Source organism: Cupressus sempervirens, chromosome 7, assembly GCF_028749045.1.
Source record: "Cupressus sempervirens isolate cs-2001-9-10 chromosome 7, ASM2874904v1, whole genome shotgun sequence".
Taxonomy (NCBI): Eukaryota; Viridiplantae; Streptophyta; class Pinopsida; order Cupressales; family Cupressaceae; genus Cupressus; species Cupressus sempervirens.
The window spans coordinates 288,893,334-288,918,919 of NC_143124.1; the positions used below are offsets into that span (position 1 = coordinate 288,893,334).

Here is a 25,586-nt window from a genome sequence, read left to right on the forward strand (position 1 = left end):
AATTGTTGAAAATGGGCACTTACAACATTCTAATACATGAAGAAAAGAAATAATTCAAATATCCACATGATAGTCATTAAACAATTAATATTTATAGACTATGGAATCAAATACTTAAAGTTATTATTATTATTATTTTAATAAATATCACAAGAAGATTTTAATAACCATCGCCACCTTGCAAGTAGAGGGAAAAGACCTTTAAATTTTTTTTAATAAATATATATATATATATATATATATATATATATATATATATATATATATATATATATATATATATAGCTGAAATCATTTGAGGAAAGGGAGATGGGACATCTTTGGTCCCCACCCTACTCACTTTTCCTTACCTCCAAAGGTGGGTGCAGACCTTGGGGAAATAAAGGGATTTGATTGCAATTTTTATTTGGATAGAAAATCCAAACCTTATCCCACCAAATTAAACCTCCACTTGCACATGCAATAACTATAGGCATACCTTGAAGGGGAAAGCTATCTTAGGACAATGTGTAGCCACTTGGGAGGCTGCCCGAGGTTGTATTGGTTAGTGGGCAGCAAGTGGGGTGTAGGGTAGGCTAGGTGTATGTTAGTTTTTTTATATTTTTTATGTTTAGATATTTTTCATTAGTATTTTTGATGGATAGTTAGTGTTTTTTTTAGTGAAAATAGATTTTAGTATTTAGTAAGTTTTAAATTAGCTTACGATTCGATTGTTAGTTAGTAGAGTTAAGTGTTAGTAATAATAGCATGCAGTAATTTTTGTTAATTAAAAATATATCGGGGTTAGTAAAAGTAAGATTGTTTAGATTGTATTAATTTAAAGGTTAGGATATGATTTAATTAGATAATGTTAAATTTTGTGTTTGAGTAAATATTGTTAGATTTTAATTATTTTTAGCAAGTTAAAATTAGTTGTTAAATTTCAAATGTTAGAATATGATAAATGTTAATGGTTAGAAATGATAGTGATTAGGTTAGTTAGAATTGTTTAGTTAGTTAAATAAATTTTTATTGGATAGTATTTATGTGTTAAAATTTAGTAATTATGGTTAGGCAATTTATAATTGGGTTTAACATAAAGGTATTTCCTCTTATTTTGAACATATAATTAGTATGAGAAATGTTTGTTTTGGATTTAATAGTTTTTCTTCTTAGTTGGAAATTAGGAGGATTAAGTAATGGTCAGGTTAATGTAGGGTTTGATAATATGATTATTTTATAGTTCAATGTTATGGATAAGGTATAGTAAAATATAATTCAAGTATTACTTTTGGAATTATTTCTTTATAGCTATCTAAATTGAATCTATTCTAGATAGTAAATAATTAAATGGGACTTAAGTTGTGGAATAGGGTCAGGGTTTGTAGTTGAATAGGTATGTAAATGAATAGTGTTTTAGGTTGGTATATGTCGAACTATTAATCAATGAATAGATTATGATATTTAGGTAGTATAAGGATGATGTTTGACAAAAATAATAATTATTATAATAAAAATCCAATATATATAGGGCTCAAGATAGAAATTTGATAAATAGTAAATGTTAATGTTTTGAAAGTGTATAGATTAGGATTAAGTAGATAATTGATATCATACCATTGCAAATCAAACCTAAATGTTTTATCAATTAACTCATCAACTGGAGCTAAGTGCTTCTATAGCATTAAGACTTCAAATGCTCAAACCCCATACAATTTGAGGAGATGTAAAGTCTGCATCTTAATGATATGTATTCGAAACTCACTCTTAATCTGATGTCTACTTCTCGTAACCATGACAATATAGTATGTATTTATATAGTGGATTATTAAAAATAAAATAAAATAAAATTGTTGGTGTGATTTTGTCTCAAATTTTGGGCATGACAAAGAAGAAGAAAGATTAGGATAGGAGGACATAGAGATAGGAAATGAAATGGCTCCTCCCTCCTGAGTGATGACATAAAGAAATTTTTTATGGTGCATCAAAAGGAAACCTTGGACCTTCAGGTTGTGGAGGAATCATAATAAATAATTACGGTGGCAGGGTGGTGGCTTTTTCTCATCCTTTGGGTTTCCAAAATAACCATTTTGTAAAAGCTAGTGCTGCTTGCCATATAGTTAAACTGGCCTTTGACATGGGGATTAAAAAATTATGGTTGGAGGGGGATTCTAATAACATTATAATGTATTAAAGGAGTCACTCAACCTTCATGGTCTGTTGCCAATTTAATTGAAGAGACTTGAAATCTCCTTCAAAATTTTGAATGTGTCCACATCACCCATGTTTATAGGGAGGTTAACCCCATGGTAGACTGGTTTGCCAATGAAGCCATCAGGAAAGACAAGGTGATGACATAGAATTTTGGTGGGAATATTTCTAAAGAAGCAAGGAGTCTTATTGAACTAGAAAAAATCTAGGGAGGTATGGTGGAGATCTTAATGCAATAATGATCATTAATGGAAGATTGGGTGTGAGTTTTTGCAATTATGGTGTTTATGGTAAATGTAGTTAGGTGAGGTTATTAGTGTCATATTAACACATTTTGTGTGTCAATTTTTTCATCCACCTTTTTCTTGGGGTATAGAAAAATATATTGGCACTTTCCAAAGAAGAGGAAACTAGAGCATTCAACAATTTGAGAAGGGTTTGCAGAGGTTAGTATTTATGAGAATTAAAGGTTTGGAGAGTGTAGAAATGGTGGGGGAATGAAGTAGGAAGGAGCCTATGGGTGAAGTGGATAAATGGAAACATAGGGAAAAAAGTATGGGAGAAATTGGAGAAGGGAGGTATAGCAAATTACATTGCTAAACTCCATGGCTTTAACCCAAATGTAACTAATAGTATGGTTAACTCTTGGAAGGATGGGAGGGTTAAAGTGAATGGAGTACCATTTTTTATTATAGAGGAAGTCATTGCTCTTGTGTCTAAAATTCTAGTAGAGGGTTTCAAATTTTATAGAGAGAAGAGGCTATCGGCAAATGTAGTCAACAATTTTGAAAAGAGATTGGAGGAGAGGTATGATTTAGTAAAATGTGAAACATACTATGAAATGGATTCTATCAAAAAACTTTGGAGGTATATTTTACAAGCTATAATAGAGTACATTTCGTTGGATACTAGATTTGATTGTGTGAGAACTCATCACTTTTTTCTTCTAAACCATTTTTTCCATGACATTAAGATTTATTTCCCCTTTTATTTATTTACTTCTATGAGAAAGGCTATTTCAAGATTCAAGAAAAAAACCTCTACAAATCCTATAGTAAATGAGGGATTATTGTTGTTAATTTGTGAGCATTTTAAAGCCTGGACTTTAAGAAAAACTCCTCTGTATGGTGTGGATGCCTCTAAGGACTCAAGAAACTCTAATTTTTCCTCTGATATGGAGGATATCCAAAGTATTAGCTCAGAGGGGGAGGAAAACATTTCCTCTAGAAAGAAGGACAAAGAGTTAGAAAATAAATCACCCTCATCTATTACCCCAAGCAGGAAGAGCCCTAGAGGACACGAGCCTAAAATTACAAGGTAGGGTGATGAAGATCACAATGAGGAAGGGGAGGATATGAAATTTGATGATGAGGATGAGGAGGAGATAGAAATTAAGAGGGAAGAACCAATTGCTAAAAAATGGAAGAGGATTAAAGAGATGGAAGCCGAGGGGGTTTTGGGTTCAAGATTAGATATCTTAGCAATACCTCTTTCCCCTATTCATCCCCAGAAGCAAGAGAAGGAGAATATTGGTGGAGAGGGTGGAGAAGTGATTATGAAGGATAGGCAAAAGGCATCGAGAAATTTTAATGTAAGAACAACCAAGATGGGTATTGTCAGAGAGACAATGAATCCTCAAATCTTAGAAGAAAAATAGGGCCAGCTCAAGTTTGAAGACCTCATCGATCCTACTATGGTGGCAATAATAGATAATGCTAGGGAAACAAGTATGAATTTGTTGAATAATTCTCAAAATAGAATGATAAAAATTTCAAGTCAATCAAATGGCTTTATCATGAATTGAAAGAGGCTAGGGAAAAAATTGGCCAACTGGAAAATAATAGGAAGGAGCCATGTCTAAGAAATCAGAAGGATCAAGAGGATTGACTTAGTTTGGCTGAGAAGAGAATCTTGAACCTAGAAAACTATAATCATAATATGGTGAATCAAATGATCTCCATCCTTAATTCTATCAATAATAACATTATATCCCTTACTGGAATGTTAAAAGACAGAGGTTTGTTGGATGAGAGTGAGGGAAAGGACAAAGAAAGAGCTAGGATGGAAGAGGATGCAGTGATAGAAATTACTTTCAGTAGCCTAAATGAGGAAGCTCAAAAGACTTAGGAGAAGATGGCTAAGAAGACTCACAAAGTCTATGAAGCAACTTAGATGATGTAGGAGCTCGAGTGAAGGATAAAAGAGTAATCAATTTATATTTTCCTATATTTTGCTATTAGCTTACTATTATTTTTTGCCAAGTTGGATTTTTCTTGTTCTAGATTTTTGGTTGTAAGTTGAACTAGCCTTTTTGTTGGCCTTTTTGTTTGGCTGGGCTTTCATGTTTATTATCAGCCTTATAACTTCTCTATTTTTGGCTGGGCTTTAACTACTTATTATTAGCCTTGGTTTTGTTTTAACTATTGGGTTTTAGGGTCCCTGTAAAACCTATTTATCTTATCAAAAACAAAACAATAAAAAGCACTCAAGCCATGCTAAGTGACTTACCTCAAGGTCCTACACAAAAATAATGTAGACCAAGGAAAAAGGGTAGAGTTCGCAAGAAATTTTACAAAAACATATCAAGTAGATATTTTAAGAAAGAAACAAGCCATAACCTAGTCAAATTGGTCTAGTTTCTTATTAGCTAGGTTGATTATAAATTCTTGTATATTTGTCATTAGATTAGGTACAATAAATTATTCCTAGCTAGTAGGATCAAATACAATTTTCCAAGGCGATAAAATTGCATATGTAGATACATCACTCGCATGCCAAGCATAAAGCACATTCTCCAACTTATAACAAATGGTTATTTATAAAGGCTCCATTTGATGGCCCAAAAATGGAAGCCAAGGATGTAACCATTCATTGACATAGTCTCCCAGTGATGATCCCAAGCATCTACTAATTTTATTAATTTGGGCATCTCTATACGATCAAGAATTTTATGAAGTATTGAAGCTAGTAGTAACTTCTCCCATGTCTCCAAAAAATGTAGAATAGGTTCAGGGTTTCTTGGCTCCCATGAATTTTTAGTAGCTATTCTCTCTATTGGAAGAATAACTTCAGTGAAAAGTTAAGTGTAAGGAATTAAAGAAGAACATTTTTCTCTTGTATAAATGCCATAATCACAAGGATCATTCTATTGCAAAAGCTTTTGCCAAAATGAAATTACCTCTAAACCATGCAAATGATGTTGAAGTGGTTCTCAACCTTGAAACACTCTTATAAGAAATGGCAAAGCAAATGTATATGCAATACATGAAAAATTGCATAGCTTGTAGTCCTCCTCATATTTGGAGTGTAAATTCTCAAAGAAAATTTGAATTGATTCCAATGTAATAGTACCTAGTGTAATACTTTCTTGGATTCTACCCAATGATCCCATAATATCCTCTATGTTGTCTCACTATTGTTTTTGTTGCACAGTCTCTTTCTAATGTCTCTCCTTCTCCTTCTAGTATATTTCCACATACTCTCTCTTGTGCCTTAGATTATGATCAACCTTATGAATATCCACCTCTACCATATCTAAAATAAAATTCACATTGTGTTGTAACTCTAGTATAGGTGTTTTATCCTTGATAGATTTCACTTCAATATTTCAAGATTCAAGTTTTCAAATTTTCTCTTTATTATATCTTTGATTTACCAATAATTTCCTCTAGTTTGTTTATTATGTATCTCAAATAGCTACTCCAATGATGAAATCACCAATCTATCTCTAGATTTTGTAAGAAATTATTATTTTACAAAATATAGATTGATACTAATAGTTCCAAAGTGATAAGCCTGAAGAGCATCATGTGTGTATCTCACTTTAGGGAAAAATTGGGTGTCATGTTCTTGTGCATATGTTTCAATCACTTCCTTCAAACTTAACTAAGGTGCATCTAAGGAATTATTTAGGTGAATCCCACTATCCATGGAAGCTGAGGCTTGTTGTTGAGCACATGTTGTTGCTCTTGCTTGTTGGTATTGAAGTGCCATAAATTGGTGCTACTCTATCACCCTCAGATAGCTTACATTCTCTTTGGCCCTAGGTTATTCCAAAATAATACCATCTACAAATTGATTCATTATTTTAAGGGATACATTTAATTGACTTTGTATCCTCTCATTAACAAGAATATTGAGACAAAATAGTCCTTTCAAGCCTAAAAAACACTTTTTTACTTCACTAAAATCAAGATCTGAACAAAGCCAATGATAAAAAACCTACTTCCCCTTTGGAAAAAATGATGCCTTTAACTTTGCAACCTAATGATAAATGTGAATAGAAGATGCCCAAACTATAACCTAGTTAAATTGTTCTAGTTGGTGATTAGTTGGGTTAATTAAAAATTCCTATAGAATGGCCATAAGACTAGGTATAATAAAACAAACAATCAACTATTCCCAACTAGCAGGATAAAATACAATTTTCCAAGGTGATAAAGTTGCATTTGTAGATGCATCACTTGCATGCTAGTTATGAAGAACATTCACCAACTTATAATGAATGATTGGATATAAAGGCTCCATATGCTAGCCCAACATTGGCAGCCAAGGATGTAACCATGCATGTATTGTTACAACCTCCCTGCAAGGATCCTAAGTATATATTGTTGCTATTAATTTAAGCACCACTATATAATCCAAAATATTATTAAGTACTGAAGGTAGTAGTAACTTCTCCCATGTAACCCAAAAATGTACCATAGGTTTAGGGTCCCTTGGCTCCCAAAAATTTGTAACAACTATTCTCACTATTGGAAGAGTAACTTTAGTGACAAGTTGAGTGGAAGAATTTGAAGAAGAAAGCTCTACTCCATTTTAAATTCCATAATAATGAGGTTCATCCCCTTATAAAAGCCTCTTCCACAATGACATTACCTTTAAACCATGTAAAGGATATTGAAGTGGTTCCCAACTATGAAACACTTTTATAATCAATGGAAAAGAAAATGTAGATGCAATACATGACAAATTGCACAACTTGTAGTCCTACTGATATTTGGACTATAAATTCTCAAAGACACTTGCAATTGATTCCAATGTCATTGTACCTACCACAACTATTTCCTAGATTCTATTTAGTGCTCCCAAAATATCCTCTATATTGTCTAGCTATCATTTCTCTCATGCAATATCTGTCTAAAGTTCCTCCTTCTCCTTCTGGTATATTTCCATAGATAAACATGAAAAGGATGTTAGAGTGGTTCCCAACTATGAAACACTTTTATAAGAAATGGAAAAGAAAATGTAAATGCAATACATGAAATATCACACAACTTGTAGTCCTCCTGATACTTGGACTATAAATTCTCAAAGACACTTGTAATTTATTCCAATGTCATAGTACCTACCTTAATAGTTTCCTAGATTCTATCTAGTGCTCCCAAAATATCCTCTGTATTGTATAGTTATTGTTTCTTCTATGCAATATCTTTCTAACGCCACTCCTCCTTTTGGTATATTGCCACAAATTCTACTTTGTGCCTCAAAATCTGATCAAACTTCTAAATATCTTTCCAGACCATATCTAAAATCAGCTTTCCATTGTGTTGTAACTCTAGAATATGTGTTTTATGCTTGATAGCTTTCATTTTAACATTTTAACATTTCAACATTCAAGTTTTCTCTTTATTATATGTTTGATTTATCAATGATTTCCTCTAGTTCAATTATGGTGCATCTTAACTAGCTTCTCCAATGATGAAATCACCCATCACTCTCTCTCTAGATTGTGCAAGCACTTGTTGTTTTACTGAATCTAGATAGATAATGACAATTGCAAATCTATAAAATTGAATACCATCATGTGTGCATCCCACTTTACGGAAAAATTGGATGTCATGTTCTTGTGCATATGTTTCAATCACTTACTTCAAACTAGACTGAGGTGCACCCATGGAATTATTTAGGTGAATCTTACTACCCATGGAAGTTGAGGTTTTCCTTTGAGCATATGCTACTGTTACTTGTTGCTACCGAAGTGCCTTAAATTGGCACTGCTGCATCACCCTTAGATATCCTACATTCTTTCTAGCCCCATGTTGTTCCATAGTCATACCCTTTATATCTTGATTCATCATTTCAAGGGCTACATTTATCTAACTTCGTATCCTCTCTTTATACAAAAGATTAGGGAAAAATAGTCCTTTCTACCCTAAAACCATTGTGTTACTTCATTAAAATTAGGATTTGAACAAAGCCAATGATACAAAACCTACTGCCACTTTGGAAAAAATACTACCTCTAACATTACAATCATATGATAAATGGGAGTAGTAAATTCCCAAGCCATAACCTAGGTAAATTGGTCTAGTTGCTAATTAGCTCAGTTAATTATGAATTCTTATAGAATTTTCATCAAATTAGTTACAATAAAATAAATAATCAGCTATTCCTAGCTAGTAGGATAAAATATAGTCTTCCAAGGTGATAAAATTGCACATGTAGATACATCACTTGCATGCTAGGCATGAATCACATTCCTCAACTTATAAAAAATGGCTAGATATTAAGGCTCCATATAGTGGCCCAATAATGGAAGCCAAGGATGTAACCATGCATGTATTGGCATAGTCTCCTTATGAGGATCCCAAGTATCTACTGCTACTATTAATTTTGGCATCACTATATGATCCAATATCTTATGAAGTACTAAAGCCAATAGTAACTTCTCCCATGTATCCAATAATTGTAGCATAGGTTTATGGTCACTTAGTTCCTATGAATTTGTAGCAACTATTCTCACCACTAGAAGAATTACTTCAATGAAGAGTTGAGTGCAAGGAGTTGAAGAAGCAAGTTTATTTTCTATGTAAATGTCATAATCATGAGGTTCATTCCCTTGAAAAACCCTTTTCCGCAATGAAATTACTTCCAAACCATGTAGATGATGTTGAAGTGGTTCCTAATGATGAAACAATCTTATATGTAATGATAAATAAAATGCAGATGCAATACATGAAAAATTGCACAACTTGTAGTCCTCTTTATATTTGGACTATAAATTCTCAAAGATACTTGTAAGTGATTCCAGTGTCATAGTACACACCATAATACTTTCCTAGATTCTATCTAGTGCTCCCATAATATCCTCTGTGTTGTCTAGCTATTGTTTCTACCATGCAGTCTCTTTCTAAAGTCACCCTATTTCCTTCTAGTATATTACCATAGACTCTCTCTCATGCCTTAAATTCTTATCATACTTTTGAATATTTACCTCTACCATATTTAAAATAAACTTCACATTGTGTTGTAACTCTAGTGTAGGTGTTTGATCCTCATTATCTTCCATTTCATTTAAGTTTTCAAGATTGGTCAACACCCTCACTTGTGAACCTCATATGTCAAGCACTTTCTATATTATTTCAACACCATGTTCTTGATTCTAAGCTAATAGTTCTTCAGGTCATTTTATTGTAAAACATTAATTTTGTTGAATAATTGTAAACTCTTAGGAAGTACATTTTTATTTTCTATTAGCATTGATAGGCTTCCCTTAAACATAATTAAAATGAAGAGGCATAAATGAAACACAAATTATTACATTTCCTTCATTGCACCCTTATATTCTCTTTATGTCCCTAAGCTAGATAACAATGTCTATTTGTTATCATAAAAAACTAGGATAATTAATTCTCTACCACTATCAAAACTTATCAATGGGAGAAAGATAGTCCAAATAAGTAATCAATATGAAATGGGAGTTGTGTTAATGTAGTAGATGGAGATATAAATTGAGCATATTTATAAGGGTGAGATGGGTTGATCATTGGGTGAGAAATGTGATGAATAGGGATAAAATAAAAAGATGGTATATTTAAAAAGAATAATGGTAATGTCCTCAACATGCAAGAAAATCAAGACTATCTATATGCTATCCTACTGAGGACATTCTCTTGGCCATAGCAGCTAGAGTTCTATTGTCTCTGATGGTCTATAATTTTAAAAATTTAATAGAATTATTAAATAAATGTAGAAATGGTCCATATTTTTAGCTCCACCTATTGTCCATGCATATAGAATCCAACTACACATGCATTCTCAATTCAGAGTGCTTGAAACTTATTTTGGATGTGAAGATTTTGTCACACATCATTTAAGAGCATTTTTTTCTTCATATTTTAGGTTTAAGTAAGCGTATTTTTCCATTGATAATCTTTCATTCCCTAGATAGCTAAGATGCCCAATTCACCAAGAACATGTGTTACAAGGTACATGTTTTAGAGTATTTTTTTTTCATGGATGATGTAGGAATTCTTAGAGATGTATTCTCTAGAAGAACCAACTTATTAATGTTGTATTATTTGGCTTCTTTTTGCATGTATAATTTCACCATTTGATGTGATATGGGAAAGAAAAACAATCTCTAGATACACATCATTTAATTTCACAATTCTAAAATGATTGTATGCATAAAAAAGAAAATGGGTTCTATTAGAGAGAAGGTACCATTCAAATAACCCCTGAATGAATATTGATATACAAGAAAAAGTGGGACCTTTGAGGGACATGTGCTAATTACCCAAATGCATATTTATATGAAAGAAAATGTGGAAGTTTTGAGGACCATCCATGGAAGATCACAAATCTACTCCTTTTTATGTTTCCAGTCTCCTAATGAATTTGCTATTTTTTTCTTTGACTATGTGATCTGCAAGAAGATGTGAAACTAATGAAGGACATGGGCTTGAATGCATATAGGTTTTGCATATCTTAGTCATGGGTATTACCATGTGAGACAAATTTTTAACCCTTAAAAAAAGTGACTAGCAATCCATAGTGCCTTTCTTGAAAAAGTTTCTTATTTTTGGTGAGAATAGATGGCACAATCAAAGGTGGAATTATCAAAGTTGGAGTGGCCTAGTACAACAACCTTATCAAACAACTCTTAAAACATGGTAAAAATTAATCTTGTTTTCTATTATGGACATAGAAATTTCTATAATTTTATGTAAACCATAACCAAATCATGTTTGTAGATATAAAGCCTTTTGTGATCCTATTTCATCGGGACCTTCCACAAGCTCTAGAGGACAACTATGGAGGCTTTCTCAATGAAAAAACTATGTATGAAACCCTTCTAAATCATGAAATATTTTTGCATCTATGCCCATATAGTATAGTATACTACTTAATTTCATTCATTGATTACTCATTTTATGAGAATAACAAGACCGATATTTTAAATATAGAAGAAAGATTTTGAAGCTTACAGTGATTTATGATTTGAAGAGTTTGGGGATTGAGCGAAGCACTAGATAACTCTACAATGAGCCTCACTCCTATGCCACTAGAGGAAATGTTGTTAACCTCATAATGGTTTTTGACACTTGAGTGCCAACACACTTAATCACATTCCACATTAGAACCGAGTACACCATGCATGCCGAGTAATCTTCATGTGTCGAGTAGTTTTCAGATACCGAGTGAAGATAAGATACCGAGTGAAGTGTAAGTGCCGCGTAACATAGGTACCAAGTGATACAATTTTTTTTAAGTGCTGAGCTATCCAGGAAGCAACATGTGTTGAGTATTAGCAATACTTCAGGAGCCGAGTAACTCAGTATATCAACATAAGAGTATGTAATTGCACAAACTATGATGCAAACAGTTTTTACAACCTACATAAGGTAAATTTCGAAGGATTTAATGATGAGATTGAATCTTTTATTTTTCCTATGCAATCTTCATGTAGCCAATAAGAAAAATGATGAAGGCATGCAACCAATAGAATAAACGCAAATAATAAGCAAAAAATGGAGATAGAATATGGATCATAGATCCATACCTAACCCTAAATCCTCAAATGTCTTTATAAGGAAGACAAAATTTCATTTGTAAATATATGAGTGGATATACAAGGGTGCACAGGGAAATCTATTTTCAGAAGCAAGGGTTATCGGATCACAAAGGATCAAGATCAGTGAAAGCGAAAAGGTGCCTGCATTCAGCAATTAAGGATTGTAATTTATCAGGTTCATGATACCTAATACTCTCTAGCAATTATATTAGAATGAAAATCCTATGGTGATAGGTTAGGTTAATAGCTATTTTGTAAATCCTTAATTAGGTGACTAAATCCTTTAACAGGGTGACACTTCATGTTAAGTGTTTGAAATCCTCTAACCAAGTCACTATTGACACAGTGTAAAGCATTTAACAGGGCAGACCATGAGAAGTGGTTGAACAATATTGCTGCAGTAATTTTTGTGGGTATCATCCCCACTCCAGTTTTACCTTCTTATTCCTGGAGGTTTTTTGGGTTACCAAATTCTAGTGTTATGATTTATTGATGCATGTGTTTAATTACATGTTTATTTAATGTGTTTACTTTTAGTTAAAAGTTTTATTGGCTAAAGTGGGATACTTATGATTCACCCCCCCCCCCCCCCCCCCCCCCCCCCACTCATAAGTACTCTTTCCATATTTGAATATTCCAATAATTGGTATCAAAGCGAATCCAGGTTCTCACAAAGAAAAGCCTAACAACTTGGAGGAAAAGATCTAAAGATGGAAGCTTTCAAACTTAGAAAGATCATTGAAAATCAGGTGATAGATGTGCAACTTTCTCTACATAGCTTAGAGGAATTTAGAAACAAGTTGAGAAACTCATTAAATAAAAGGAAGGATCTAGCGATAGCTGAAAATGATATACACTACAAGGAGATTGATACCACCAACATATTTTCCAACTAAGATGCAAAAGAGTTTGATGCAGCAATAGCAGAACTGATGGAGAAAAACAAAGTTCAAGCAAATGAGATAAGATATCTCAAAGTGGAACATGAATCACAGGCCATAATGATATGTGCAATTACTAAACAAGAGAAAAGAGCAGTTGATGATAAGGTCATGATGGAAAATGACAAAAGAAATCTTGCAAATAGACTTAAAGAAAAAAGTACTGAACTGACAAGGATATCAAACATGCAGATGGATACACTTGCCCAAATGATGAACCTTCATCATGAACTTAATGTAAAAGATATTGATATCTCTACTTTGAAGATGTAGAATGAACAAATGCAGAATGAATTGAATAGAGAAAAAGAGGTAGCAGAGACTCTCAATAAATCAAGTGAAGCCATCAAGTATTTTGAATAGTTGCTGAAATCCCCAAAATCTTCCCATGATACATTAGGACCAGGATACAATAGCACTAAAGTTGGGGAATCATCAAAAAGTCCTGAACAAAGAAGTGATAAAGGTAAGAATGCAAACCCACTTGTCATTACTATAATAAGAAGGGAAATACAACTAATGTGTGCAGGAGTAGAAGATTCAATCAATCAAACATACCCAAAAGTTTATGTCACAAGTGCAACATGCAAGGACATATGACACAAAATTGCAGATCCAATGTCACAAGGACTTAGAGATTTGATGGACATTATTAGAATTGCAAAAGATATGGACATAGGGCATTTGAATGTAGATCAAAACCTATGTGGACAACAAATCAACCAGCAAAAATAGAAGGGAATGAAAGTCATTATCATTGGGATTACAACACCAGGTAGAGTTGTCACTATTGCCAAGAATATGGACATATACCACAGAACTGCATAAGAACACATTTCAAAGGGAACTACAAAAGATAGTTGAATCAAACTACATGTTTTAGTTGTTTGAAAATTAGTCATATCAGTAGAAACTGTCCTACAAGATCAAAGGCACCCAAGACTGAAGAAAACAAAGGAAAACAAAAGATTGATAAGACTTGGAAAAAGAAAGATGAGTGCAACACATCAAGTGGAGGGATCACTTTACCCAATGGGTCAAGTGATCACACTTCATCAAACTAAGCATGAGAAGTACACATGACTGATATACAAAGCTATATCACACATCAGTCCCAAGACAAAGAAGCTAAGCAAAGTATAAATCTACATGAAACAAGATGTCAAGACAAAAATTAAAAGTTGTTGCTGAGCTATCTTTGGATACTGAGTTAAACTCCAATAGATGTCGAGCTCCTAACAACGATCGAGCTGATAACTGATGCCAAGTTGGATAACTCTAATGGAAGTTGAGTAAAATGGAAATAGTGGAAGCTGAGTTAGGTTAAAATTTCTTCAGAAGCCAAGTTGGCAGTTGAGCATTTAATGAGATGGAATTAGGGTATATTATCGCGATTTCAATCAGTTTTACTCATCAAGAAGAAAAGGAGAAGAAAGAGAGCTGAGCGACTTCATAGTAAGAATCCAACATTTCAAGCAAATTGCAACCACATTCAACATGTTTTTCATCAATCTTGAGGTATTTTCATTTGTGCTGAGCTATGTAGTTTCATATCCTTTCATTGTGAAAACCGTAGTTTGCATAAATGACATCAAGTTCAAAGGAAATTGAGAAAAAAGAGTCTTTTGAAGTCTAGTTAGTTTCAAATGAGGTCAAGCAACCTAATTTCCATCCTATTCCCAAAGTTGCCTACAAAAATGACCCAGCCGGAGATCTCTCCCATATTCCCCCAAAAGTTGTAATGGTTCAAGACGTAAGAAAATGTTACAACTATAAGATAGGTGCTCTAGGAGACATGGAAATTAGACAAGAATATGATAAACTATGTCTAGATGGAGTCTTGAAAGAAGAATTCAAAATTGTAGAAAGAAAGGGTTTGACCCGAGTTTTAAGTTTTCCCACCATATTCAAAATAGAATGCGTTAGACTTGTATTGAACAAAATTCATGGTGCAAATTTGAGGTTAGAAGATATTCCCATCAAATTGACAAAGGAAATTATACATAGAGTAATAGGTTACCCAACCCTAGATCGGTACAAAACCCTAAGAAGTGAATCAAAGGAGGTTATTGAAAAGAATACTGGTGCACAATGGAATAAAAGAGGAATGACAATTCATACCATACAGGATCCTCTAGTTGAGTTTGTTATTAGAGTCATCACCCATAAATTGTATCAATCAAGTAGACTCAACAGTATACCATGCATTGCAATAGATTTAGGTTACAAATTGGTGAAAAAGGATCATACTTATGATCTTGTAGAACTGCAATTGCAACAGATCAATGAAAACCTAGCTGCCATAAGAAGAGCAAAGGGCACTCAATGCAAATTTGGAGCAATCCTAGTTTGCATATTCTTTTATGTTCAGAATGAGTTTCCTTCTTTTGAAAAAGTAGCATGGAGGAATGACAAAACCATCATTGCACAAATTAATGAATATATAGAACAAATGGGAGAAAATTTTGATACCTTGATGACAAGCTATTTTGAGGATTTCAAGAAATCCATGAAGCAAAGATCAAGGATACCAACTTCCTTAGTAGAAAAACATACTAATGATATATGTTTCTTAGTTGACATTGATTTTACCTATATTCAAGTAGTAATACCAAGAGTAAGATGGCTAAGGCCATTTGGATATGCAATTAATATTGATGAGGCATCAACAGTAATGACTACATTATTGGCAGAAGAAATAGATAAAAGTTCTCCACATTTTGGCACCTATGATGTGGTAAGATAAAATATAAAAATGGAATTAAAAACTTCTTCCACATTGAACAAGAAAGAAAAATTAATAAAGAAGATTAAGAAGAAGTTTGGCAAAGAAATTTAGGCTGAAGTAGTAGAAGAAGAAGATGATAGTGATGATGAAGATGAGCAAGAACAAGGGCCATTGGAACTAACTCAAGGTCTTGGAGAAGACAAGGAGGAAGGTGTTGAGGAAGAATAAGCCAAGGAAGCACCAACTAAAGCTGAGCCAAAGAAGAGAAAGGCAACAGAATAGCCTTCAGCTAAGCCCAGATTAAAGAAAGTTGCCATGCCATCACCTCAAAAGCCAACAACACGAGCATCAAAAAGGGACTCCACTCAAAAGGCCAAAGAGGAAGTTACCAAGAAGAAACAAGTCAAGGAAACATAGGAAGAGCTGAGGAAGAGAAGAAGGTATGTGGCTCAACCTGACACTGATGAAGAAGACCAATCTAAAAAGGTAAACAATTCATCAGTTGATACCTTATGTAAACAGATTGGAAATGGTGACTTGAGTAATTTAAATAAAGTTGATTTTAGTAAATTTACAAAAGAAGAACAAAATAAGATAGAAGAAATAGTGTATGGAGTGATGGCATAGTTCAAGTACACTCCACTTGAACTAGATGGACAACTGCCAGAAGAACTATCAAAAATTGTAGAAGACAGATGACTTTTTTGTTTGAAAATGGAAAAGGAGATGAGAGAATTAACCCTAGCAAGTGTATTGCCAGATTTGACCAGGGAACAAGTAAGGAAGGTAGTCAAAAGGCATAATAACAAGTTTACACCTAAATATAGGGCATTCTTCATACTTCAAAATAGGATGGAAGAGATTGTTCAAAGAACAATGAAATCATGGAAAAATTTGTACAAAAAGATTGAAGATTTTCTTGAGGAAGAATACAAGGAAGAAGCTGCTTTACCAGTAGAAGAGAGGAGAAAAAGGAAAGAAAGAAAAAGAAAAGAAAAGAGAAGAAGAGAAGAAGGAAGAAGAAAAGAAAGATGGAGAGGAGGAAGAGACACAAAAATAGGACAAAATGGCAATAGCTGAGCAAGAGTAGCAACCAAATCAGAGTGTGCAAGACACACAATTGCCACCCCCTAGCCCTACTCAAGCATCCATCTCACCTGAAGACACTATAACTATTACTAATGTTCCTGATACTTCTGGTAAGAATATCAATCCATCAACTACAGAAGATCTTAAAAGAATTCTTGACCAATCTACACAACAAGAAATATTGTGTACAGATCCAGTATTGGTCAGTATAGATGAATTGCAAAAACTAGTAGAAAGTACAGTCAAAGATAAGGTGAATCCATAAGAACCACTTTCTATTAAAACTACTAGTAGTCAATTCCAAATACCAACAAGCATAATTGATACTGCAAGACAGAAGAAAAGTGCAACTATAGAAAAAGAAACAAAACAAATAGGACAGACTATTACATCTGATCCTACAACACAAACACAAGGTGCAGTTCCACAAATTAAATAATTGATCATGGTAGACAGAAGGAGGAGGAAATAGTGAAAACCCCTAAAGAATAGGAGGCAATACAAACATTAATAAATTTGCCTACCTCAGGAACTCCTTCACACTAGCCATTACAAATATTAGTACCATCACCTAGTACTACCAGTGTTGCAAGGGTAATTCACTATGGAGACCCTAAATTAGATGAGGAGATAGTCATACTGAGCTATGACTCAAAATCAATAACCATTGATCAAATCAATGAGGTACAGGATGCACTGAATAGGAGGAAAAGACAAGAAATACTCAGGAAGGAGTATAAACATAAGCAAACACTATATGAGATTAAGGACATCTGTATGGATGCCTTCAGTTTGCAATCACCAGATGAGTCAAAGCACATCACAGAGCAATTAATAGATATTTTTGACTAGGTGACAAATAAAGACCTAGAAACAAATGAAAAACTTATGGAATGGTCAGAAAGAAAATTTCAAGGGAAAGTGAATGAGAAAATATCAAGTCAAATTGCACTTTCACAAGTTGAATTGGCTAAGCTTATTAAAAAAGTGAAAAAGGTACTTGAGAATATATTCTCATTGTACAAAAAGTTGTGTGATTTTTCATACTTCACACAAGAAACAATCTAAAAGATATTGAGCTTGGAAAGAAATTTAAACATTTCAAGCATGCAATTACCAAATGATCCAGCTCAAAGTGAGAAGCATTTTGCTCATTCGCTTCACACTCACAAAGAAATAGCTATATTAACAGTAGATAAGGCTAATATCAAGGCCAAATTAATACAGCTCTAATCCTCCATTACCCCACATTTAGAGATACTTCATAAAGAGCAAGTATATGCCGAAACTGTTCTCAAGAAAGACCAAAATCTTTCTACATTAGATGGACTTATTCATCTTGCTACTGAGACTGCCATCCAGCATAAGTCACTGGAAATTGCTTTGAACAATTGGGATGCAGCTCTCAGGATGATTATGGAGGTAAACATCACATTTTTGGCTAAATATGGTCTTAACCCTTAAACATTCTTTGACATAAGTGTCAAAAAGGGGAGAAAACAGACATAATAGGGGGAGATACAGATATTATGAGATAAATTAATGGGGGAGTTATAAAATTATAAAATGAGAAAAGATACAAAGGAGGAGCTTGATATACAGATAAGGCACAATCAAATCAAGGGGAGTTACAAAATTTTTGAGGTATATATTGTAAGATTGTAAGTTACAAATTTTGATCAAGTTTTCTTTAAAGTCTGTACATACCAATTAGATTAGTAAATTTACTTATAAGGTCAGTTAAGTGTTTTTGTCACTTATGTCAAAGGGGGAGACTGTTAACCTCATAATGGTTTTTGACACTTGAGTGCCAACACACTTAATCAAATTCCACATTGGAACCCAGTACACCATGCATGCCAAGTAATCTTCATGTGCCGAGTAGTTTTTAGATACCGAGTGAAGATCAGATACCAAGTGAAGATTAGATACCAAGTGAAGTGTAAGTGCCAAGTAACACAAGTGCCGAGTGATACAATTTTGTTTAAGTGTTGAGCTATCTAGGAAATAGCATGTGCCGAGTATCAATGTAATACTTTAGGAGTTGAGTAACTTAGTATATCAGCATAAGAGTTTGTAATTGCACAAACTATGATGCAAACAGTTTTTATAGCCAACATAAAGTAAATTTTGAAGGATTTAATGATGAGATCGAATCTTTTATTTTTCCTATGCAATCTTCATGTAGCCAATAAGAAAAATGATGAAGGCATGCAACCAATAGAATAAATGCAAATAATTAGCGGAAAATGGAGATTGAATATGGATCATAGATCCATACCTAACCCTAAATCCTCAAATGTCTTTATAAGGAAGATGAAATTTCATTTATAAATATATGAGTGGATATACAAGGGTGCACAGGGAAATCTATTTTTAAAAATGAGGGTTATCAGATCACAAAGGATCAAGATCAGTGAAAGCGAAAAGGTGCCTGCATTCAGCAATCAAGGATTATAATTTATTAGGTTCATGATACCTAATACTCTCTAGCAATTGTATTAGAATGAAAATCCTATGGTGATAGGTTAGCTTAACAACTATTTTGTAAATCCTTAATTAGGTGACTAAATCCTTTAACAGGGTGAGACTTCATGTTAAGTATTTGAAATTCTCTAACCAAGTCACTATTGACACAGTGTAAAGCCTTTAACAAGATAGACCATCAGAAGTGGTTGAACAATATTGCTGCAGTAATTTTTGTGGGTATCATCCCCACTCTAGTTTTACCTTCTTATTCTTGGAGGGTTTCTGGGTTACCAAATTCCAGTGTTATGAGTTATTGATGCATGTGTTTAATTACATGTTTATTTAATGTATTTACATGCATGCAATTTACTTTCAGTTAAAAGTTTTATTGGCTAAAGTGGGATACTTATGATTCACCCCCCCCCCCCCCCCCCCCTCTCATAAGTACTTTTTCCATATTTGAATATTCCAACAAATGTGACTTGTACATTGGGACTAGGTCAACATTCTTCTTCTCATGCAAATTCAAGCACAAGAAATTCAAGAACAAAACCTTATATCATGGCCCACAATCTTTTTATTTTCCATGTAAACATTGTGAGTGTCTACAAGACCAAATATCAAGTGATTCATTTTTTTTCAAAAATTTTTTGTTCTATATATATATATATATATATATATATATATATATATATATATATATATATATTGAGATTTATTTTATTGTGTGTTAAGTTTAATTAGGCTCAAATCCAAGACTTCCAAATGAGAGGCTCACAATTTACCATTCTATGTTGGAATATTTAGAATAACTAAGAGGGGGGAGGGGGAGGTGTGGGTGGGGAGGGGGGAAGGGGTATTAATTAGTTATCCAAGGTCCAAATTGTTGATCTTAGATTAGTTTTGAAAATTGAGTGTCAACACACTTAACCAAATTCTTAAGATGATGTTGAGTATAATACATATGCTAAGCTATAGTGTGTTTCAAGCCAGAGATTCAGTAGGTGCCAAGTGAACTTTAGGTGCTGAGTGAACTTCAAGTGCCTAGTGATAAGTGATGTTGAGCCACTATAGGTGCCAAGAAAAGTATATATGTTGAAAAAAGTATAGATGACAAGCAAAAAAAAAATTACTATAGGACCAGAGTGAGACTAAATTCCTATATGTGTCGAGCATCAGCAACTAGTAAGTGTTGAGTAATACAAAATCAACATACGAGTTTGTATCTTCACAAACTCAGATGTAAACTATTTTTTGAGCCAACATAGGATGAATCTCAAAGGATCTTGAAGATAAGTTTGAATCTTTTGCATTACCTATGTAATCAACATTTAGCTAATAAGAAAAATAGAGAAGGCATGCAACCAATAGGAAATGTGCAAGAATTGAGTAGGAAATGAAGAATGAATATTGATCATAGATTCATAGCTAACCCTAAGTCTTCAAATCCTTTAAAAGGAGGACAAAGACCCATTGTATGTGCACATGAGAAAGAGCTTATGGGTGAATTATAGTGAAGTTTAGAGGGGTGTGTACAAACTTAGGAAGAGCATAACAACATTGCAGAATTTAGTTGATCAAGAATAGAGTATCAAATTTTTGAGAAGAGACATATTATATCAAGCAAGGATTAGAACAGACAGAGTAGAATGAGGATTTGGAATCAATAATTAGGGATTGTAAGTCATCAGGCCAAGACTTTCTAATACTCTCTAGCAATTGTATTAGGAATAAAAATCCTATGATGGTAGGTTGGTTTAATAGCCATATTGAAAGCCTTTAAACAAGGTGCTAAATCCTTTAACAGGGTAACATTCCAAGAGAGTGTTTGTAAATCCTTTAACCAAGTCACTTTTAACATGGTGTAAATTCTTTAATAAGATATGCCTTTCATAGGGTAGACCATTGGAAGTGGTCAAACTTTATAACCTTGAATAGTCACATATTATTGTAGTGATACTTTTTGGGTGTTATCCCCACCCCAATTTTACCTTTTAATGTTGGAAGGTTTTTGGGTTACCAAATGCTTGTGTTATCTTTTTTCATGCATGTCTTTACTTTCATGTTTATTAGATGAATTAGATGCATGTGAATGATATCAATTAAAAGATTTTGAAAAGGTTAAAATTAGCTACTTTTGATTCACCCCCCTCCCCCCCCAAGAAGTAAATCTTCCTACTTGTGAAATCCAACACAAATGTCTGAATCAAAATTTTTAGCACTTAAAAAATTCATATCCATATAACCATATTATCCAATACTTAAACTTTGTAGGTTACTATCCTAGGTCAAAATAACTTTATAGAAATTTAAACATGAAATATAAAAGATTCAATAACACAATTGTCACAAAGATTTGATGTAGAAACCAAATTTGGGAAAAAGCACTAGGAACATGCTACAAATTTTCACTCTTCTGAAGTGAGCCCTATTAAAGGCCAACCTTGTTAAAGGATTTCAATCACCCTATTAGGAGTGAGCCTTGTTGAGCCTTGTTAGAGGAATTTATAGCATTCCATTAGAATGTCACCCAGTTAAAAGATTTACATATGACTAGGTCTATTGAGCTATTGTTATGCATGATGCTAAATGGCAAGAATTATTTCAAACTCCTCTCTTAAAAAGCCAATCTTATGAATCAACTCCAAGGTTTCAGATGATCTTGCAACATACTAAAATCTACTCAATTAAAGATAAATCTTTTTGTTCATGAGGACGCATTTGCTAGTTTGTTTGATTTCAGATGAGATGTAGAATCTGTTCACTACTTCAAAATAAAACATGCAAAAAAAGAACTATGTTTTTGTATTTTTTATGTTTTCTAATGAATGCAATCTAATGATGCAACTAATATGAATTTCTAATTTAACAAGGGGTTAGAAAATAAAATAGCCATAACTTCAAAGAAAATAATATGAAAGTAAAATCCTAATGGACATAAGCTACAGAAAAATACATGTTCACGAGTTTAGCTTTCAAATAAATTGATGGGTAACCAAGGAGTAGCGCTTCCTTGATTCCAATGATGCAATCATCAATGGGGAACTTTAATAACCATATGATGTTTTTCTCTTCATCAAATCACAAGGCCATGGAAAGTGTGCTCATGCGAGACAAAAAGTTATGCAAGAACAATTTGGTGATTTCTTCTCAAGCTAGATACATCAGTAGAATTTGTCAAACCATAAAAAAACTAGAACTAAAAGATTGTACAACCAAAAACAAAGCAATAAAATTTTGGCTCAATCACAATTCCATGAACATAAATTCACAAAACAATAACACATTTAGGAAAGAATCACTACACTCCAAATGTGAGCACCAAAACCATAATTTTATTGCAAAATAACGGAGGACCTGATTACATATTACATTGCCATATTTATAAGAAATCATCTCCTCAACTTATGTTGAGAGTGAGAGATATCTTCATGCTATAATATGATTTTAAATTAATAAAATAAAATAAATATATACAAACTAACAATCTAACTAGTTCTTATTAGGACTTCATCCATTTTATATTCATTAATTGGATGCATGAGCCTTTAAATGTCATAAAACAAAGAAATTGAGAGAAGATAACAAGAAGAAAGCCTTTTGTTGAATTAGAAGCGTCTAGAAGTGTTGAAAATAGAAGTTAATCCTTCACTACATATCAGTCAGAGTTAAACTACTATCAAAAATGCATTTTTGATGCATGGAAAGCTCTAATCTTAGAACTGGAAGTTAACCGTTGATGCTCCTCTAGAAAAAGTGCACCTATGCACCTACACACCTGTGTGCCTCTCTAAAAATATTCCAAAATTTTGTTCCCAAAAGCACACTAGCACACTAGTGCACCATTGCAACAACTCACCTCAAAGGTCCGAAATTGTAAAATTCCACTCAGTGTCAAAATTGAAATTTTGGCTTTTGGGTTTTGTCCCCATTCATAGCAAAGCTATATCTGGATGTTTTCCCTTGAACTTCTCAATAATCTTAGTGATTTTACCTAAATCTAGTAAATCTAGGGCATCATATTTATCCTTGAACTTTTGTCTATATTTTTTTACCTCTATTTGGGTCTCAGCAGAATCCTTGAGTTTGGTATCTAATTCTAGCAAGGCTTGTTTTGTTCTAAAGGCCTACTAGATGTCATCATCACTAGAAGCTTCTTCAAAAATCTTCCTAAACTTATCTACCAGTACCTCTATAGGAATTTATTTCTCCCATTCATCATCCTCAAAAATATCAAGACACACATCATTGTAATATTTCTCTACCTACAAAATTTGCTCTCGAGCTTGGTCCTTGAGCCAATGGACCTTCACATGTAATATTTCCATTACTTTATTACCATCTACTATCTTTTCAATCCAATCATTAATCAAATTAAACTCCTCTACTATATATACATCTACAACTATTTAGTATCTCTACTCATTTATGGCTTGTAATGCCCATAAACTTTACCCCATGCATGTACTTCATCCATTATACTAAAATTCTACTTCAAAACTGCTACTATTTTGTCTATATTTTCTTGCATAGAATGTAGTAGCTTCAGGTTTCCTTGGATGATAAGCACACCCTTTGCCTCAAAATTTTCTTTCCATTGCTAATAGGCATTCAAAAATGGATTCAAATGCACTCCTCCCTTATCTCTCCCTTCAAGTGCTATAGTCAAAGTATCCTTAGGTTGTTTAGGATCCAAGAGATAGAAAACTTCAGCTAAATACCCTTTTAGGATTTCATTTTTCCTATGAAGTGTCATTAGCTTTGCCGCCTCTTGCTCCAAACTTCTAAACACCTCCTTCATCCCCATTGTGACCATTAGCTTGGCTATATCTAGTGTGGGCCTCTTGAGCATAACCTCTCTAATTTGATAATCTTGGGGACCCAAATCTTCTATTTCTGAATCAAGAGGAGGGATAGCCACTTGCATGAATATATCTTGGTTAAGGTCACTATTGATGAATGCCAATGCTCTTGCTTCTCTTGAAGGAGACTCGAGTTTCCTTAGAACCTCAATCAACTCAATCATATCCTCTTCATTGGCATTGAATTATGGCCTTTTATTTTTTATCATTTCCTTATGTAACCATCTCGAGACTTGTTTCACCGAAGACCTGCCTCTTGAGGATGAAGGAGTTTGTTCCATCACCCCTTTTCCCTTATCACTCTTTTTTAAAGTTTTCTCCTTCTGTGATAGTTCTTCCTCTATAGTTTCACTCTTAGTGGAGCCCACAGTTCTTACCCTAGTGTCTTGGGGAGCTTGCTAAGGATACTAAACTATTTGCCTTTCCCCAGACACTTCATTGGTTGATATTTGCTACGGTTCTTCCTCCTGCTCCTTTTGAGTTTGTTCTTCTTTAGTACCTAGAGACAGGGGAGTAACGTAGCCTTTGTCAATAGTCATGACCTATAATGGGGATGAAGGATTTATTTCTAGACCCTATGATTCTAGAGGCATCTATGACCAATCTTCTTGTTGGGGCTTAGTTGTTAGGGTATCCCAAATCTTATCTCCCACCAATTTGGTCCCTACAAGAATAAAATGAAAATATGACATCTTGAATATGTTAGTTCTCTCTACATCCTACTCATCAATCTATTGCTGCATTTCATCCTCGGATGTAGTTGTTTGTAGAGTTTTTTTTGGAATTGATGGTGGTATGATAGTGGAACTTCTTCTTCTTTCTTCTTATGTGACTCTAGCTAGTCAATCTCTTCTCATTAAAGGCACATCATCATCCGCATCCTCCTCCTCTTCTTCTTCTCCTTTAGGAATGGGTTTTGGGATATATGGGAAAGGCACTACCCTCCTGATCACCCTTTGTCTTTTCTTAACAAGAATCTTAATCTTTTTTCCTTTATTAGGTGTAATAGGGGATACTTGTTCTACCTGACTAGGAAGAGAAACTTCTTGGATTTCAACCTCTATTTCTTCTTGGATAGGTGCAGTTGGTGGCACTTGAGGGTCTACCTAGACTTGGGAAGCTTTAGTATCTTCTAACCCTTTTATATTTTCTTCTTGTTGGTATGGAGGTGCTAGGATTTCACCCTCTTCTAGTTCAACTCTTTAATGAAAACTCCTTTTTCTTTTGCCCTTTCCTTTTCTCTCCTGAGGGTGATAGTATCCAACTAGTTTGTCTAGTTCATATACTATTTTGGGCCTAATAGGGGACTGAACTACAAAGGTAGGGATGGGGACCTTCTTCCCTCTTCCTTTGGCTGGGTAGGCTTATGCATGAAAAATCACTTTCCTAAGTATTAGATCAAGTTTAAATGGCTTCCTAATCCAATCCTGTGTCATTTTGATAATGTACCTCACTTGATGATTAATATCATCATTCTCTTCCTTGTCAACTTCTGCATTCACAATGGG

General features: G+C 33.7%; 1 pseudogene; it reads right to left on the reverse strand.

Annotated features, from left to right (window-relative positions):
• Window positions 1-7,855: 7,855 nt before the first annotated feature.
• LOC149546559 (septin and tuftelin-interacting protein 1 homolog 1 pseudogene) overlaps window positions 7,856-25,586 on the reverse strand; it is a 148,684-nt pseudogene continuing 130,953 nt past the window's right edge.